We start from the raw sequence: 18,896 nt of genomic DNA, 5'->3' as shown, positions 1-18,896 counted from the left end.
AGCGGCGGCTCGGGCCGCGACCCGCTCGCCCATTCGGGCCGGCCCGGGGCGGGGGTCGGGGCGCGGAAGGGGCTTGGCCCACGTGCGGTCACCCGCCCCGGGCCGTTTGGGCCGCCCGGGAGCCGGGGTGTAGTGGGAGAGAGGCCGCGGGGGCGAGGAAGGCCCAGGGTAACAGGTGCCTCACCTCGGCTGATGGGATTAACTCTAGGGCCGCAGAGAGAGGGAGCCCGGCAGCAAAATCCCAGGAGAGGGAGAGAGAGGGAGCCTCTGGCGGCCAACGGAGGGCGAAAAGCACCGGCCCGAGGCGAGGCCGCCCCACCCCCTCGGCCGTGGGCTAGGGGCCTCCCGGGCCTGGGGCAAGGCCTGCCCTTCTGGGGCCTGCCCGCCTTTCTGCTCCCGGGGTTGGTACGGCTGAAACTGGGCTATTGGTCCGCTCGCTGGTGAGCCCCTACGAAGTCTGCGGTTAACTTCATGACCCCAGGGCATCCAAAACCCCAGGCTGCTCTCCAGGGGTGTGAGGCCTCTGCGGTTAACTTCATGACCCCAGGGCATCCAAAACCCCAGGCTGCTCTCCAGGGGTGTGAGGCCGACGTCTAGGCCGCCTGGCCCGGCCTAAAACCCACCTTGACCTTAAGTCTCCATTGTTGAAGGGAAAGGCTGAGGAGGTCTTCTGACTTGCTTGCCCCCCCCTCCCCTTTTATAAATGCCCAGTGCCCTCTCCTACCCCCTCCCCAAGTATCTTTTTTGCAGCAACAGAAAACTGATCATGACCGTCAATGTAGAACTTTAAACCAATCCTCCAAAAACAGCATAGAGTAAATACGACTAGATAATTTTTCAGGAGGGTAAAACCATAATTCTCATAGAAATATAAAATGAAAATATGTCCAAAATGTCATTTGGCACATTAATTAGAGAGGAAATCGCAAGATACTGCAACCCATTCAAACAAGGATGTGGTCTTAAAAGAGACCTTTGGGAACAAACTGTAAAAAGAGAAAACTGGTTAATATTCTATAAGGCACAAAAATGGAATGTTTTGAATTATCTGTTCTACAGGCAGTAACCAATTGTACCTCTAAACAACATAATTTTGCATTTCTATAGATAAGAACAAACAATTCCATAAGTTTCTATAGCCTATAGAATAGTAAAATGGCTTTGTCAAAGGCCAATGCTGCAGAGTCCTATACATAATATCCAGCCTTCCATTGAAAGGACCCCCGTGATATTCGCCCCTTTCAAAGTCTTAATACCAGTTTTTCCAACAGAACTATTATTATCTGCATTCCAGATGGGAAAACTGAGGTTTAGGTTTTGTAACTTACCCACAGCTTTATCAACTAGAAAATAAAGTCCAATATGAACTCCAGCAAGTCTATATACAGAATCTCTACTCTAGGAGCAAAAACCTCTTCTCGCTTGATTTCAAAAGGCCTTTGTAGTTACTCAATTCTGTGTATCTTTTATTTTGAACAGTGAAATTTTCTCAAGTCTCACCAAATTCTGGGTGCTTTCCCAAGAAATTGGCATTCTCTGTCTACAAGTCGATGTCACTTCTGTAAGCATAAACAGATGTAGCGGGCAGGGTGAGGGGGCTGGGGTTCTAGTGTCCACTTTTGGAAAGAACATTTGTGCTGTCTGGGATAATTTAGTGGAAAAGTTCCTGTCACTTATTTGCAGTATGGAAACCATGTTTTTTAGGAGGCTAACCTAAATAAATGCAAGAACCTAATCACTGAGCTCTGTCTGTAGAAGAGGGGGCAGAGTTGGCAATAAAATCAGTCTTACACCTCTTTGCAAAAAGATGATTCATACAGAAAAGCTGCCTAAAGAATTTGGTTGCTTTGGGTTTCTTTTTTTTTTTTATGTGAACCTTCTGGAAAAATTCATACTGAAGGAATGAATGATAGAGTTTTTAAACCATCGTGCTGATAACTTTAAGATTTCTGGATTGCCCATAATCTACACTTCCAACACTTATCTGAATGTTTCAGGGGTCAACTAGATCAGTACTAATCCAATACACATGGCTATTTAAATTAATTAAAATTAAATACAATTAAAAATTCAGTTCCTTAGTCCCACTAGTCACATTTCAAGGACTCTGTACCTACAAGTGGTTAGTGGCTACCATATTAGACAGTGAAGATACAGAACATTTTCATCACAGAAACGTCTTTTGGACAGTGCTATCCTGGAGAACATATGCATTTCTATAAATTAATTTTATAAGGGTTAAAACTTAGTTCAATAGATCATTAATGTATTGGGGATTCAAGGTCACAAGTTTTGCATGTTCCAAATGGAAAGGGGCTAGAGGAATGTTAGGGTGTAAAAGATGATATTTAGTATCGATATGCAAGGTATACAAAGAACAATGTATTAGAAGGGGAGTGATTTTCACATATGATTTCTTTCATGAATCCTGGAGAATATTGTAGGCTGTTTTCTTATTTCCTTTGTAACCAGTAATATCTATCCTATACTAATATGATTAGTAAAAATAAGATTTGTCAATAAAAAGTACAAAATGTGGGATGCCTGAGTGGCTCAGTCAGTAGAGCATGCAACTCTTGATCTCAGGATGGTGAGTTCAAGCCCCAGGTTGGGCATGGAGCCTAGTTAAAAAAATTTTTTAAATTAAAAATAAAATAGAAATAAAGTGTATTCTATGTTGTTTCTGGGGTTTCCTCAATGTATTCTTTGAGTTTTCATAGTGGATATTCTGAATAGTCAAAATTGAATTATTCATGTGTGTAAGCGAAACATTGGGTACAGTTATAAAATTAAGCCTAAATCAAGCCTGAATCAAATGTTAAGACTAGGTTAAATTAAGCTAAACCTGAAGACTGCCTATCACTCCTTAAAACAGGAAGGCACCGGGCTAATTGTTAATAGACGATCACAGAGAGAAAAGAATAGAACAAAGTTAAAGGTCTCTACAGTTTCTTTATGGAATAGGCAAAGGAATGGAAGGGCAATTTGTGTAGCTAAGTTTACACATAACTTTAGCATAAAATGGTATGAAGTGTTACTACTGCTTCTTTATCAATACCAATAAGTAAAATGTGTTGAGGGGTGCCTGCATGGCTCAGTATGTTGTGTCAGACTCCTGATTTCAGCTCAGGTCTGAGGGTCTGTGACTGTGAGCCCCACCTTGGGCTTTGCCCTGACAGCACAAGAAGCCAGTTTGGAATGGTCTCTCCTCTCTTCGCCCCTCCCCACCACCACAACCACCCGCCCCCTTGTGCACTCACTCTCATTTAAGCTCTGTCTCTCAAAATAACTAATCTTAGACAAACAAACAAAAAGTGTTGATAGTAATGAAATAATGAAGCAACTTGTTTAACCAAAAGTTTATAACTGCTTATTTCACATTTGCAAATATCAGGGTCCTTTGTCCCTTTTAGATGTGAATGCTGGTATTCAGTTATCTTAAAGGTCCATCATTTAAAATAACCATCTGTATTTAAGGGTAGACATTTAAGTCTGTCTTACTGTATTTTTTAAAAAGTTTTAATGTTTATTTTTGAGAAAGGTGCGTGATTAGGGGAGGGGCAGAGAGAGAGGGAGAAAGAAGCTCCAAGCACTGTCAGCACAGAGCCTGTAATGTGGCTCAAACCCAGAACCATGAAATGAAGACCTGAGCCGAAGTCAGACACGCTTCACCGACTGAGTCACCTAGGCGCCCCTGTCTTATGGTATTTTAGTCTTTTGATATTTCACACACACTCCACTGTAGAGTTGAAATATAGTTTCTGTAGAACAGTGATAGAGTCTTCAGGCTTACATTCAGAATACATCAGAGATCTCTATGATCAGTCATATTTTGTGATACTAGCTATAAAATTAAGCTTAAAGCAATAAACAGATTTTCTAATCTGGAAAGTATCATTGCTTCCTAGATAAAGTGATAATGATTCAGCATTGCTTTCTACCTACATTCATGGCTCGGGCATGCCATTAAAATTATACCACTGTCTTGATCCATTTCTCATTCTACAATACATCCACTATCTTGGCTTTTCAGCCTAAAAGTAGGCTCATGATGAGCTTGGCTATTTACTTTTATTTGCTACAAGTAATAAACTATAGAACGTCTTGGGATCCCTAAGGTCATTGTTCAAGTTGTTATTAATATCTTAGTTCTAAAAATAAAGTACAATAGATTTACACAGTGTGATTAGGCCAAAGTGATGCATCTTCTCTTTTTTCCATTTTTTTACTTTATGGGGTTGCCCACCCAAAAAACAGTAAACCAAGAGTTTTAGACTAGACATTGGTGAGATGTCCTCATTACTGTCACTGCTTCTAAGCTTGAAACAATAGCTGTTCTAATCATTCTTCTCCATTTTCAGTTTTATAATGGTGTGAGTTGCATCTTAAAAACAAATGTGAGGTATTTGTTTCTTCAGAAGCCCATTTTACCTTTAACAGATTAGCCCCTCTGGCAGGATTCTGGTGGTGGTACTCCATCTGCCAATCCTCCGCCCACAGGGTGCCTCTGAACTCTGGCATTGTTGAGATTGACATGTTGTCTACTCTGCCTCAGAATAATTTTATATTTCAAGACTGAAACAAAATGGGAGAAGCAAAGTACTCCTTCCCTGAAAGAAGTTCGCAAAGTGTCAAATTGAAATTCAAATCGAAAACATTTCACTGGAATTCATAGTCACTATGCTTTTACCTTAGAAGTGCTAAGCCACCTTCTCAAGCCATAGGAGAACTTTATGCATAACTCTTTTTTGCACACAACTGCTGGAGGAAATAGGTGTCCCAAACACCCTTAGTTGTGAAAATAGAGAGAAAGGAAACAAAGAATGACAAAGGTCTGTCGGTAGCTTCTCTATTTCATGGCATTAGGCTTGGTGAACTAATTATTAAAGTAAATAAAGTTTATCTATAATTAAGCAGGAAATTTCTCTGAGTTTACTTCCATTTCCAGTCTAGTTCTTAGAACTAGGCCTTGAGGAGATCCATTACAGACTCATCTGGTATAAAATCCAAGTTATAATAAACTACATCTTTAAAAAACCCTAGTATTTGACCCGCAGATGTGATGATCCATTTTTAGAAATAATAAAAAATTTGCACTGAAATTGTTCTTACATTTTCCGTAGGTTCTTAGCCGTAATCCTGATGTCCAGGATGGACTTTTATCAATTACCATTATTTTAACATAAAGTTTGAAAATATATCATAATGCCTCACATGTTTCTATACCATTCAATCTTTTAATTAGATGAATAATAAACAAGCATTTGCCCTAATCACTGGGCAGATCTAGAGCACCCAACACTCTTGTTCAGGTCCTAGGATAGTACACAGCACTGTAATTGTATTTGGAAAGGTTGCTGGCCTTAGTTTCTTGGTTAAGCCACTAAAATGTCTTCACTCAACTAATGTTTTTGATTAGATTCTAAATGTGTGGATGGATCACATACTTTCTGGGCTCTCTAAGTATGGTTAGAAGAAAATGCTTTCAAGCTGAAATTGTAAGACTGTAGTTTTCTAAAACTGTATTTGTAAAAGTTAAAGTAAACCAGTTAGTCCAAAAAATGTTGTGTCTTAATCATCCTCTTGATTTTTGTTTAATTGAGCAAAACACTGTTAAATTCAACATTAATAATGTTCTGCCCTACAGACCAAGTGTGTATTCCCTTATGCCAAGTTACTTTTATTTTTTATTTAAAAATTTTTTTTCATTGTTTATATATTGTTCAGAGATAGAGAGAGACAAAGTGTGAGCAGGGGAGGGGCAGAGAGAGAAGGAGACACAGAATCTAAAGACAGGCTCCAGGCTCTGAGCTGTCAGCACAGAGCCCAATGATGCAGGGCTCGAACTCATGAACTGCAAGATCATGTCCCAACCCAAAGTCTGACACAACCAACTGAGCTGTCTAGGCACCCCTACCAAGTTACTTTTAAAAGAAAGCCATGGACACCATGGACACGGTGGTATATGTCCATGCAAAAAGACAGTATGCTATTTATTTCCCATAATGAATTGTGACCAAAACTTATATAAGAATCTAAACGTCTTCTTTATCTCATGAATACAGAAACAGCAGCGTGAACAGTTAAAAACAGACTAACACCTAGCTGGATCCTCAAAGGGAATGAAATTCATATTTTATGATACTGAGAATAGAAACAAACACATTAATGTGAGATGAAATTGAGCTGATATTAATTAAAATTTTAGAAGGGAGTTAAATACTACAGTTTCAGCAAAACAAAAACAAGATATCATCTTTGCCACAAATGTAAATTTGACCTGTTGTAGCTTCAAAGGGAAGGGAACCAAATTTCAGGAATTTTTAAAGAATTTTTGCATTGCTCTAGAATTTAACAAGCTACTCCGACATGATTTTGTGAAGCCTAAATAATTTTCCTGTAATAAATTATATGTGTTTAAGTACAATGCGCTGTGATATAAGTATAGATATTTTGCAAATTCATAAGTTGAGATCATCTCAAGTGCCTCAGAGATTAAGCAAAGCCAACGACATACAACCAAATGACAGACTGCCTCATGCTCACCCAGAGAAGAGTTGGACCAAGGCCAAATGAGGCATTTAGATGCATAAATAAATAGTCGGTTATTATGTGATGTAGCTATATTTTCTGAAAGCCAGCGCACCTTTAAAAATCTAGCACTAAGCTTAAAATTGACATTGAAATACTCTCAGATGAGTGCTGACCCAGAAACTCACATATTTACATATAGACACAGTTTCCAAAATATTTGTACATAATCGTCACCTCACTGAAACCTTTCTGATCACAAGGTCAATGCATACTATGATGACTTTTATTTTGCTTTCAGTGAAATTTTCTTTCTAACCATGTGTTTGGGAATATAAACCTAAGAAATACAAGAAACAAACCATTAAGATCTGACCCAAAATGTTTCTTAGAAATGACTATCTTTTAGGCTCACATTGTAGAAATCAGATACACAATTGATTTTGAATAGTTCTTGGTAGGGTTTAGAAATTAAAAGAAAAACATAAATGCCTTGTATATTAAGTTCAAACAAAAACAGTTATGTGGCTTATAGAATCTTTTTTTTTTAATTTTTTAACGTTTATTTATTTTTGAGAGACAGAGACAGAGCACAAGTGGGGTGAGGGCAGAAGAGAGACATAGAATCTGAAGCAGGCTTTGGGCTTTGAGCTGTCAGCACAGAGCCCCACACAGGGCTCAAACTCACGGACCAGTACTCATAGACTGCAAGATCATGACGTAAGCCATAGTTGAACACTTAACCAACTGAGCCACCCAGGGGCTCCTGGAATCTTTGTTATATAATAAAACTCTGCTATATTCTTTGCTCATAGAAAATTTAAATATCCAGATTTAATTCCCTGGCATAGTGTGAGGCATGAAAGATGAACATTAGCTATCCTTGGCTTGGTAAAGAATCCTTGGATAACAATGAAACAAAACACATAAATTACATTGCAAAATTTAGAAAATATTTCTCTTTGTTGGTAGTATCGTATCCACTAGCTCCAAACCTTGTGTGAAAATCACAATCACCTAGAGAACTTAATCAGATTCAAACAGCTAGATCCTATGCTAGCCCTCCTAATAAGAATCTCTGGGGTGGAATCTAGTAAATTCCAAAATGTCTCAAAGGTGATTCTGTTGTACAGCTAGACTGAGGATGGATGTTTGGGAAACCCTAACTAGACACATAACTGATATTAGAATCTACTAGTTGCTAATGTCTAGCATACACCTACAGTTCTCATTCCCGAATCACTATTTGGTGACCACAGCATAGAGGTTGTCACCTGTGTGGGGAAGCCTCTGGGATCATGAGTAGGAGGTATCAGAAACCATGCCACACCATCTTCCCTGCTGTGTTTTTGGTTATGGAGGTCTACTCTTAGCTTAAGCTGCTAAGCTATAACATTATTTTTGTTAAATAATAATGACAACCATTGCTTAAAGTACTGTTTTGATTGGCTCTCTACACTGATCCAAGTAGGCTAGAAAAATTTATAATGTGGTACTCAACACTTCTAAGAATTGAGAGGTTTCCTTGAGTCCTCCTGCTCAAAACTTCTCTCAAACTTCAACTATCCAGGAAATTTTTAATCTCTTAGACAGAATGTATTTAAATTTGAGGGACACCTGGGTGGTTCAGTCAGTTAAGTGTCCATCTCTTCATTTTGGTTCAGGTCATGATCTCGCAGTTCATGAGTTTGAGCCTCACATTGGGCTCTGTGCTGACAGTGCAGAGCCTGCTTAGGATTCTCTCTTTCCCTCTGCCCCTCCACTGATGGCAATCTCTCGGTCTTTCTCTCTCTCTCTCTCTCTCTCTCTCTCAAATGAAATAAATAACCTTAAAAAAAAAAGAATGTATTTAAATCTGACAGCACAGTGATTCTACCTTTGTTAAGATTTCAGAATTTTTGGGACCAATTGGTGGATACTTTTCAGAGCCACTGAAACTCTAATTCCATCAGAAAATGCAGAAGCTTTGGAGGCAGACAAATATTGAGCATGTTGTTGAAAGACATTTAAAAATAAAAACATGTTCATGATTTTCATTCATTTCATGGCAAGATATTACAACCAGTTCAAGGGAGATTATTCTTTAAAAACACATACATATAAATCAGAAATATTGAAACTAATGTGTACATGAAAACAAAAATGGTAGGTCTATAGATGGGAATTATTTTGCATTGCTATCAGCTACCTATACTTTAAAGAGTTGTAAAATAGCTCAAAGACCATGAAAAACTAGAATCAGGTCCCTGAAGGAATGTGATCTAAACAACACATAGTTTTCTGTTGAAGCATAATGTTCTTTTTACAATGTCAGACATCCACAAGGCTTCCCTTCTTTATTTTCAAACACTTAAATTAGCAATCTTTGGCCTATACACAGGCATGTTTGTAACAGCATTATTAACAAATAGCCAAAGAAGGAAAGCAACACAAGCGTCCATCAAGTGATGAATAAATAAAATATTATATATCTATACAATGAAATATATTCAGCAACAAAAAGAAATGAAGTACTGATACCTGCTATAACATAAATAAAGCTTGGAAACATTAAGCCAAATTTAAAAAGTTGATTACGAAAAGCCACATACAGGATGATTCCATTTACACAAAATGTAAATCTATAGACAGAAATTAGATTAGCTATTGCTTAAGGCCGGGACTAGGAGTATAGAGCTGGGACAGCCAATAGCGTATGCAGTTTCTTTTAGGGGATAAAAAGTGTTCTAAACTTTGTGGTGGTGGTTGCACAATGTGAAAATACCAAAACACGTCGATGTGTGCACGTTAGATGGTCAAATGTGTGATATGTATATTATATCTCAATAAAGCTCCAAGAAAAACTTCTTGGCTAACGTCTAATGAAGTCCACAGCCCCTTATCAATTGCCTAGATTTAGTATGATCTCCACATTTCAAACTGAGTTAATTTTATTGATTAACACCATTGTCTTTCACTGAATGGTTCTCTAAGGTACTAGATATATGAGTCAGGGCTAGTTCTCATTATAGCCCAAGAATTGCTAAGCTGTGGTGTGCCTGCGTGGCTCATTTGGATAAGCGTCCCACTGTGGCTCAGGTCATGATCTCACGGTCTGGGGATTCGAACCCTGTGTGAGGCTCTGTGCTGACCGCTCAGAGCCTGGAGCCTGCTTCAGTGTCTGTCTCCCTCTCTCTCTGCCCCTCTCCTGCTCATGCTCTGTCTCTCTTATTCTCTTTCAAAATTAAATAAACATAAAAAATTTAAAATAAAAAAGAATTGGTAAGCTAAAACTAAGTGAAATAATTTAAAATTTACAGTTATATGAGAATCTCTACACCTTAAGTAAACAAAATTGGAAATAAAAATGTGTTCATCAAAGTATCATGAAAAAAAATGTCCATCAAACTACCAAAACATTAGATCAATAATTTCATCATGTATTGAGATTTACAGAATCTGTGACTGGGGCTGAAGTTAACCATTCCTTGCTTAAAATTCTTTTTAGGAGGTGCCTCTGTGTCTCAGTCAATTAAGTGTCTGACTTTGACTCAGGTCCTGATCTCATGATCTCATGTTGGGCTCTGTGCACTGATTGCACAGAACATGCTTGGGATTTCTCTCTCTCTCTCTCTCTCTCTCTCTCTCTCTCTCTCTCTCTCCCCATTTGCACTCTATCTCTCTCAAAATAAATAATAATAAAAAAAATTAAAAAATTCTTTTTGGAATGTAGTGAAGGTAAATAAATATATATAGAAGTAATTCTTTGCCTGATTTGATGTATCTAAAACAATAGAAGGAAATAATGTGAGGTACTCATGGGCAGTTAACCTATGTAAAAATTTAATTTTTTTTTAAATTCATTTTCTAAGATGTCTCATAATTAGTCAAAACTTCTTTATACATAAATAAGTATGTATCAGGCAATGTGAGTGATTTTTAAATAACCATGTATGAAATTTGTATCCAAACAAGTCTTAACCTCAAAGCAATCTTATAAGTCTTCTCAATGAATGTCTTCATTCTTTGAAATACAATTTGACATTTACAAACAATCTAAAGTCATTTGAGTTAAATATGATATGAGAAATGAAAGTAGTGAATCCAGTTTTATTAAGTAGCTCACTGACTAGATCAGAGGAGGAGCATCAAAGGGTAATTTTTAACATTATTTGAAAAAGCATATGCTTGGAAAAAGATAACATGCATTTCTATGCATGAGTTATGTGTTTGTTTTATTTTTCATTTTAAATTAAATGTCATTATTGCCATTGTATAGGCTAACAATGTTTTAGTACTAATTATACAAGTACTATATAAATAAAAGCAGTCACTGTTTCTGATGTAGTAGGTAACATAACACACTTACATTATACAATAGGGAGTTGTCCCTGGCACACAGGAAAAAACGTAGATGAGGCTGACACAGAGTATTTTCTCTAAGCCAGTTTTCATTGTTAAAAGTGTGATTGTCTCCTAGTCAATTTTCATTTGTCATTTTCATTGTTAAAAGTGTGATTTCATAAATAAAAACTTAAAAAAAATTTTTAAGGGGCAGCTGGGTGGTGCAGTCAGTTATGTGTCCAACTCTTGATCTCAGCTCAGGTCACGATCTCACAATTCATGAGTTCAGGCCCCACATGGGGCTCTGCACTGATGGTGTGGAGCCTCCTGGGGATTTTTGTCTCTCTCTCTCTGACCTTCCTCCCACTTGTGCTCTCTCTGTCTCTCAAAATAAATAAAAACTTAAAAAATCTTTATAAATGTGATTTCATCTTGAGAAAGAAAAGCAAAGCTGAAGGCCACAGACCTGATTTTAAAACATATTATGAAATTACAGTAATCAAAATACTATGAAACTGGCAAAAAGATATATAGACCAATAGAACAGAATAGAGAATCCAGAAATAAACTCTTATGCATATGACCAAATGATCTTCAATGAAAGTGCCAAGTCTATACAAGAGGGAAAGGACAGTTTCTCCAACTAATGGTGTGGGAAAAATAGAATATAAAGCTGCAAATGAAGGAAGTTGGACCCTTATTGTTACATTATACAAAAATTAACTTATACCAAATTTATACTCACAATGGATTAAAGACCTAAATGTAAGACCTGAATCTATAAAACTCCTAGAAGAAAACATATGAGATAAGTTTCATGACATCGAATTGGCAATGATTTACTGGATATAGCACCGAAAGCACAGGTAGCAAAAGCAGGCAAATTCCACTGTATTAACTTGAAAGTTTGGTGAAGCAAAGGAAACAACAGAGTGAAAAGGCAACCTACTAAATGGGAGAAAATACTTGCAAACCATGCATCTGACAAGAGGCTAGTATCCAGAATATATAAAGGACTCTTACAACTCAATAAAAAAACAATAATAATTAATTTAAGAGGAGCAAATGACTCAAATAGACATTTCTCCAAACAAGATATACAAATGGCCAAAAAACATATTAAAAGATGTTCAGTATCACTCATCATCAGGGAAATGCAAATCAAAAACCACAATGAGATATCACCGCATACCAATTAGAATGGCTACTATCAAAACAAAAACAAGAAAATGCTCACTGGTAATGAAAGTGTGAAAAAATTGAAACCCTGTGCACTGTTGGTGGGAATGTAAATTGGCACAGCCACTATGGAAAAGAATATGGAGGCTCCTGAAAGATAATTTTTTTATTATTATATAATATAGGAAAAAATTGTTATTTTTTAAATTTAAATGTTAGTTAACATCCAGTGAAATATTGGTTTCAGGTGTAGAACTCAATGATCTGTCACTTATATACTATATCCAATGCTCATCACAACAAGCGCCTTCCTTAGTACCCATCATCCATCTAGCCCAGGTCCCACCCACCTCCCTCTGTCAACCCATAATTTGTCCTCTGTCATTAGGAGTTCCTTGTAGTTTGTTTCTGTCTCTTCTCTACCCCCACCCACTTCTCATATATTCATCTGTTTTGTTTCTTAAATTCCACATATGAGTGAAATCATGTGGTATCTGTCTTTCCCTGATTGACTTATTTCACTTAGCATAATAATTCTAGCTTCATCCATGTCATGGCAAATAGCAAGCTTTCATTCTTTTTGATGGCTGAGTAACATATATAAATATACCACATCTTTGTCTATGCATCAGAGATGAACATTTGGGCTCTCTCCATAGTTTGGCTATTGTCGACCCTCAAATATTTTTAAATAGAATTGCCAAAAGTTTCAATATTCCCACTTCTGAGTATCTACCCAAAATAATTGAAAATAGAATCTTAAAGAGATATTTGCACACCAATGTTCACTGTAGCTTTACTCATACAGCCAAGATGTGGAAACAACCTAAATGTCCATCGACAGAATGGATGATGAAAACGTAGTGTATGTATACAATGGTCAGCCTTTAAAAAGAAGGAAATCTTGTCATCTGCTACAACCTTGATTGCACTCTGCTAAGTGAAATAAGCCAGTCACAAAATGACAAATACTGCATGATTCTACACATATGAGGTATCTGAAATAGTCATACTCTTAGGAACAAAGAGAGTAGAATGATGGTTACTGGGAGCCGGTGAGGAGAGGCAAAGGAGGAATCGTTCAATAGACAGAGTTTCAGTTTTGCAAGATAAAAAAAGTTCTGGAGTTCTGTTTCACCCCAATGTGTATGCAGTTAATACTACTGCCTTGCACAATTTTTAAAAGTTGATAATAAATTTATGTTATGTCTTTTTGACCACAATAGAAAGAAGTGTGATTTTGTTGCTGCAAGGTGAACCTATAACAAAGAAAACCAATTTTACATGTATGATAGTCCCAGGAGAATTATGAAAATCAAGGTTAATTGGCAGGAGAAGGTAATTCATACACAAGTGTACTTTGCCAGATTCCACATTTCTAGCTTCAGAAGATATGGAAATTACTTCCTTACTTTTCAGGGATTTTATTATGCAGCTGGGTTATAAAATCTAAGTTCCAAATACTCTGCAAGTATATAAATGCTTAAGCTCTTTTAACCTTGGCTTTTGTACTTGTAATTGCAGGTCTGACTGTACTAATGCAGAACGAAACATCAAACTATTTCCTCATAAATGCAGATGCCATTTTGATTCTGATTCCTCTTCAATCATTAGGTGGAGACATTGTGTCCAGGTCTCATAAGGAATGATTTTAGCTAGTTCAATCAAACTCAGAGTTATCTTTACTCTAATGAATGACATACTGTCAGTTCTCTGGTATTTCTTCCATAAAGTTAATCCCCTAAACTTGAGCCAGAGAGGTCTCCCATAGTGCTGAACTCTGGAGTTCTAATGTCATTGGGCCTTACCTCTCCCTATCTTGAAACTCTTTCTCTCGCATCATTCTTACCAGCAAATAACAGTAGGAACTGTGTAGCTAGTTAAACTTGAACATCTCTAAGTGCCAAATACATGTTCATTTCACTGTTTGACTTTAATCTAAGGAATCAAGTTGCATTTACTTACTCTTTTGAAAAGCAAATTAATAATACATTTTATAGGTCTGGTACAAATCGAGTAGCTTGGTGATTCGTCTGAAATTTTACATTTAGTTTTATTAAATATTAAAAATTTTAAAAATATTTCTTGTAAACTACATTGAAATTCCAAACATAATAAAACCTTTCCTGTATATTTAGGTGTATACTAGTTTTATTTTTCACAAGATTGTTTTTAATGTTTATTTTTGAAAGAGAGAGAGAGAAGGAGAGGGTGAGTGAGGGGAATGGTAGAGTGAGAAAGGGAGAAAGAGAGAATCCTAAGCTGGCTCCGCACTGTTAAGTACAGAGCCCAATGTAGGGCTCAAACCCACAAACTGTGAGATCATGACCTGAGCCAAAATCAAGAGTTGGACGCTTAACTAACCAACTGAGCCACCCAAGCACCTCAGTGTATACTAGTTTATAAAACAACTGTGAGAAAACTGAGGTACTGTATCTACGGTGTACTGATAATGCTTAATTTAACAACAGGCTTTGTATAGGGATTAAGGGGCCATGGTTTGCAGTATTTGGAAATTTCCATGGTGTTATTCTTCCAACCATGGCCAATTCAAACTACCAACATATAATTCCTGAAAATTTAACAGTCAGCTCTCAAGCCAATAGGATTCAATTCCAACTCATTCATCACTGGCTAAAACCCATATATTATCAAAAAGAATATATATTTTTTCAGTAAAAATATATATGTGTATATACGTTTCAGTAAATCTTAAGCAATATATTGCTCAAAGTAAAAATGTAAGATTTAAAGTATGTTTGAGACTATAGTCCTTTTGTATGAATTTAGAAAAGGCAAATTGTATGACAATAGTGGGTTACGTCATCAGCAACAACTTCACTTTTATCGGATAACATGGTTTTCACTGTTACATCTTTTGAAGTCCTGAGACATAGGTGGATGGTGTGCATGTAAAAGATCATTCAATAAAAGCAAGTCACTGAGAGATTCAGTTAAATTTGATACTTGGTTTAATTTTGAATGTCCAGTCTGCTCCAAAGACTGTTTTAAAATGTAGATTTAGGGGCACCTGGGTGGCTCAGTTGGTTAAGCGTCCAGCTTCAGTTCAGGTCACGATGTCACAGTTCGTGGGTTCAAGCCCCACGTCGGACTCTGTGCTGACAGCTAGCTCAGAGGCTGCTTCACATCCTGTATCTCCCTCTCACTCTGACCCTCCCCTACTCCCACTGTCTCTCTCTGTCTCTCAAAAATAAATAAAAGAACATAAAAAAATTTAAAAAATAAAATAAATAAAATGTAGATTTATTTTTATTCAGGTTCGGTGAAACCGACAAGTCACGAGGTGGTTGCCCCCATAAAGATGGTTCATGACTCACAGTAAGGAGAGGGGCACACCACGCCGGAGCGGGGCACACAGGAGCACCAGTCCAGAAGCAGAGGGAAGGAGAGAGAAACATGGTAAGAGCCTCTATGTGTTTTCTGTGGGAAAAACAGGTAAAAGGTAAGCATGTTTAGGGTAGGATTTAGTTGAATAATCTCAGCAGGCTCAGAGGGTAAAGGCTGTCTCTAGCTGTCTGATACCTGACCTTTGGGTGATTTGGGGCAGGAGAATAGTGGCCCTGGGTGTGAAAGCCCAGTAAAGGGGACCTTTCTGAGTATGGGCTCTTGGTTGGTTAGTTTGCTTTTGAAAGGTGCTCTCACAGGTACATTGTTAACAATAATCTCTAAGCAGTGGCATGAAGGAAGCAGTCCCTACAGGGTCAGCAAGGCTCCGAATGTCAAAACATCAAAAACCCAGAAAATAAAAAGGATTGATTAATACAATGAAAAAATATACTTGAAAACTTTCTAACAATCTTCCAATAGTTTTTCTCCCTACTGCGATTGTAAGAATTGGGCAATTACTAGTCTAAGACATATTCTTTGGTAGGAATCTGAAATGAGCATATTGTATTTTGCCAAACAAAGACAGACTGATATGCTCTGACAAGCAACTGATTGTTGAAGTAGAAAGATCCCTTCTTATAAAAATTAAGACCACCAAGGAGTCACATATTTGAATTGAGGGCCACAGTTCAAAAATCTATTTTTAGACAAAGCCAAGATTTTCTTCCAAATCTTGGAAGTAATTCTGGATCTTCTCAGTATTTAGAGAAATGGATGAGGAAGATCTCAGTGTACCACTTTAGAGAGCAACAGTACATTACCATAATTACTTCTGCCTGGGGAATATTTATAGGAAATGATACATAAAATAACTCAATAAAGCACCCATAAAATATTGGGCTTTTTAAAATACGACATTCTAGTGACCCTTCCAAGATGAAGTAGTTGCAAAACATACTGCCTACATATATTAACTTAATCTCCTATATAGGATCATTGCTGTATCATTAGATATAAGTTTATCAAATATTGGCAAATATCTACCCCAAATAATAACTTAGATTTAATACTGGGTTGCTCTTAAATCTTTCTTTCTGGTGGCCTATAGACACATGAAACAATGCTCGGTATCACTCATCATCAGGGAAACACAAATCAAAACCACACTGAGATACCACCTCACACTGGTCAGAGTGGCTAAAATGAACAAATCAGGAGACTATAGATGCTGGCGAGGGTGTGGAGAGACGGGCACCCTCCTACACTGTTGGTGGGAATGCAAAATGGTACAATCACTCTGGAAAACAGTGTGGAGGTTCCTCAAGAAACTATCAGTAGAACTCCCCTATGACCCAGCAATAGCACTGCTGAAGATTTACTCAAGGGATACAGAGTGCTGATGCATAGGGGCACATGTACCCCAATGTTCATAGCAGCAATGTCAACAATAGCCAAGACATGGAACAAGCCTAAATGTCCATCACCTGATGAGTGGATCAAGAAGATGTGGTATATATACTCAATGGAGTACTACAAGGCAATGATAGGGAATGACATATGGCCATTTGTAGCACAGTGGATGGACCTCGAGAGTGTCATGCTAAGCGAAATAAGTCAGGCGGAAAAGGACAGATACCATATGTTTTCACTCATAGGTCTAACAGGAGAAACCTACCAGGGGACCATGGGAAGGGGAGAGGTGGGGAAAAGAGTTGAGGAGAGGGAGTGAGGCAAATCATGAGAGACTTTTGAATGCTGAGAACAAACTGAGGGTTGAAGAGGGAGGGGGGAAGAAGAAGGAGGGTGATGGTCATAGAGGGGGGCACTTGTGGGGAAGAGCACTGGGTGTTATATGGAAACAAACTTGGTAATAAACTATTTTTAAAAATTAAATTAAATTTAAAAAATCCTTCTGGGAATAATTTATTAATAAGATAATGAGTAGTTTGTTGGGGTAATAATTCATTCATTGACAATAAATACATTTAATCAAGATATAAAATACTATTTATGCCCCTTTGGTCAACAATGATTTGCAGACCATTTACTACATATGAGGCATTGTGCTAAACACTAGGAACTTCACACACAAAAATTGTACCAAGTCATTAACTTTTTTTAAGTAGGCTCCACACCCAAAGTGGGGCTTGAATTCACAGCCCTGAGATCAAGAGTTATATGCTCTACCAACTGAATGAGCCAGGAGTCCCCAAGTCATTAATTATTTAGTTAATATACTTTCTCTGATCTTTGTGATACACCTATGCTTTGATATATATACTCAATAGGTACTTATCAAAACACAAATTTTAATTTATCTCTATCTCGTGGGTATTTATATTTATTACATAAAGCAAACTATATCATGCATGAGTATACTAAACTTACACAAGTGATCAGATCCACAAATATAAGTACATAGATGCATGTGCACAATTTTAGTCTTGGTTTTCTTAGTCTGTAAGTCTGTAAGTGCAGTAGCTTCTCAAGTTTAAGGTTGGTGAGTAGCAGGAGTAAGAAGCAATAAAAGACCAGCCCAGATGACAAACCGTGCTTTAGTTCATCAACATAAATGTCTGGCTGGTTCTGTTAATGCTCTTCAACCCCCAAGGCACCTTGGAAACTGGTCACCTTGTTTTCTCCTGGCACAAACTTTTCCTTTCCCCAGCGGAATCTCTTAATGCAGTGTTTCATTTCTTGATTTCCTCTTCTCCAATGTCAAAACTTTCCAGGCTGGTGTTTCATCACAGCAACTTTTGGCTATTGTTGCCAAAAAGCCTTGTTGGCCATTTAACAATTGTTGAATTCACTTTAAAAGATGTTTGTGGTTCTCATCAATTAAAGGCAAGTGGCTGGACCTTGGGACGAAGTGGTATGTTACAATGAAAGAAAGTCTTACATAAAATTCTCGGTCTGTTATTTTGCTGGTTTCATGCTTTCTCCTTGTTGATTTGCAGGAGTTCCTGCTACATTACATATTAATCCCTTTCTGGTTCTAGACGTTGTAAATATCACATGGCCCAATATGTCATGTCTGTAACTTTGATCCTTAATTTTAACGTACTCATGTTGATCTCTTTTTTTATATTCTCTTATATTATCTTTTTTTAATGTGCTTGTTTTGCTTTTCATATTTAGGTCTTTCATCCATTTGGAGTCTGCCTTTTAGAATGTTAGGTAGTGTTCATGTTTCATAATTGTGGGTTATTTTTATGGGAAATTATTACATTGTAAAAACTATGAAAAAATAAGGTATGAGTTATTTAATCAGTTGCAGAAAAAAATATTTTGTACTTCAACAAAAACTATGCATTGTCTATAAAACAACCTTCTAGGTTGTCTAAGAATAGCACTATTCACTGTTTTTGAGCTATTTTGCACCTCTTTTTAAACTGCAGGTAATGAATGGATATGCAAACTCTGTCATCCAGTAGAGTTTTGTTTACACTTCTCTAACTCCTGTAGAAAAAACAGTTTTGCTTCCCTTTCTAATCTAATTTATTTATTCCATATAA

The sequence above is a fragment of the Suricata suricatta genome, chromosome 2 (genome assembly GCF_006229205.1).
Source record: "Suricata suricatta isolate VVHF042 chromosome 2, meerkat_22Aug2017_6uvM2_HiC, whole genome shotgun sequence".
Taxonomy (NCBI): Eukaryota; Metazoa; Chordata; class Mammalia; order Carnivora; family Herpestidae; genus Suricata; species Suricata suricatta.
This window is presented reverse-complemented; position numbering follows the sequence as displayed.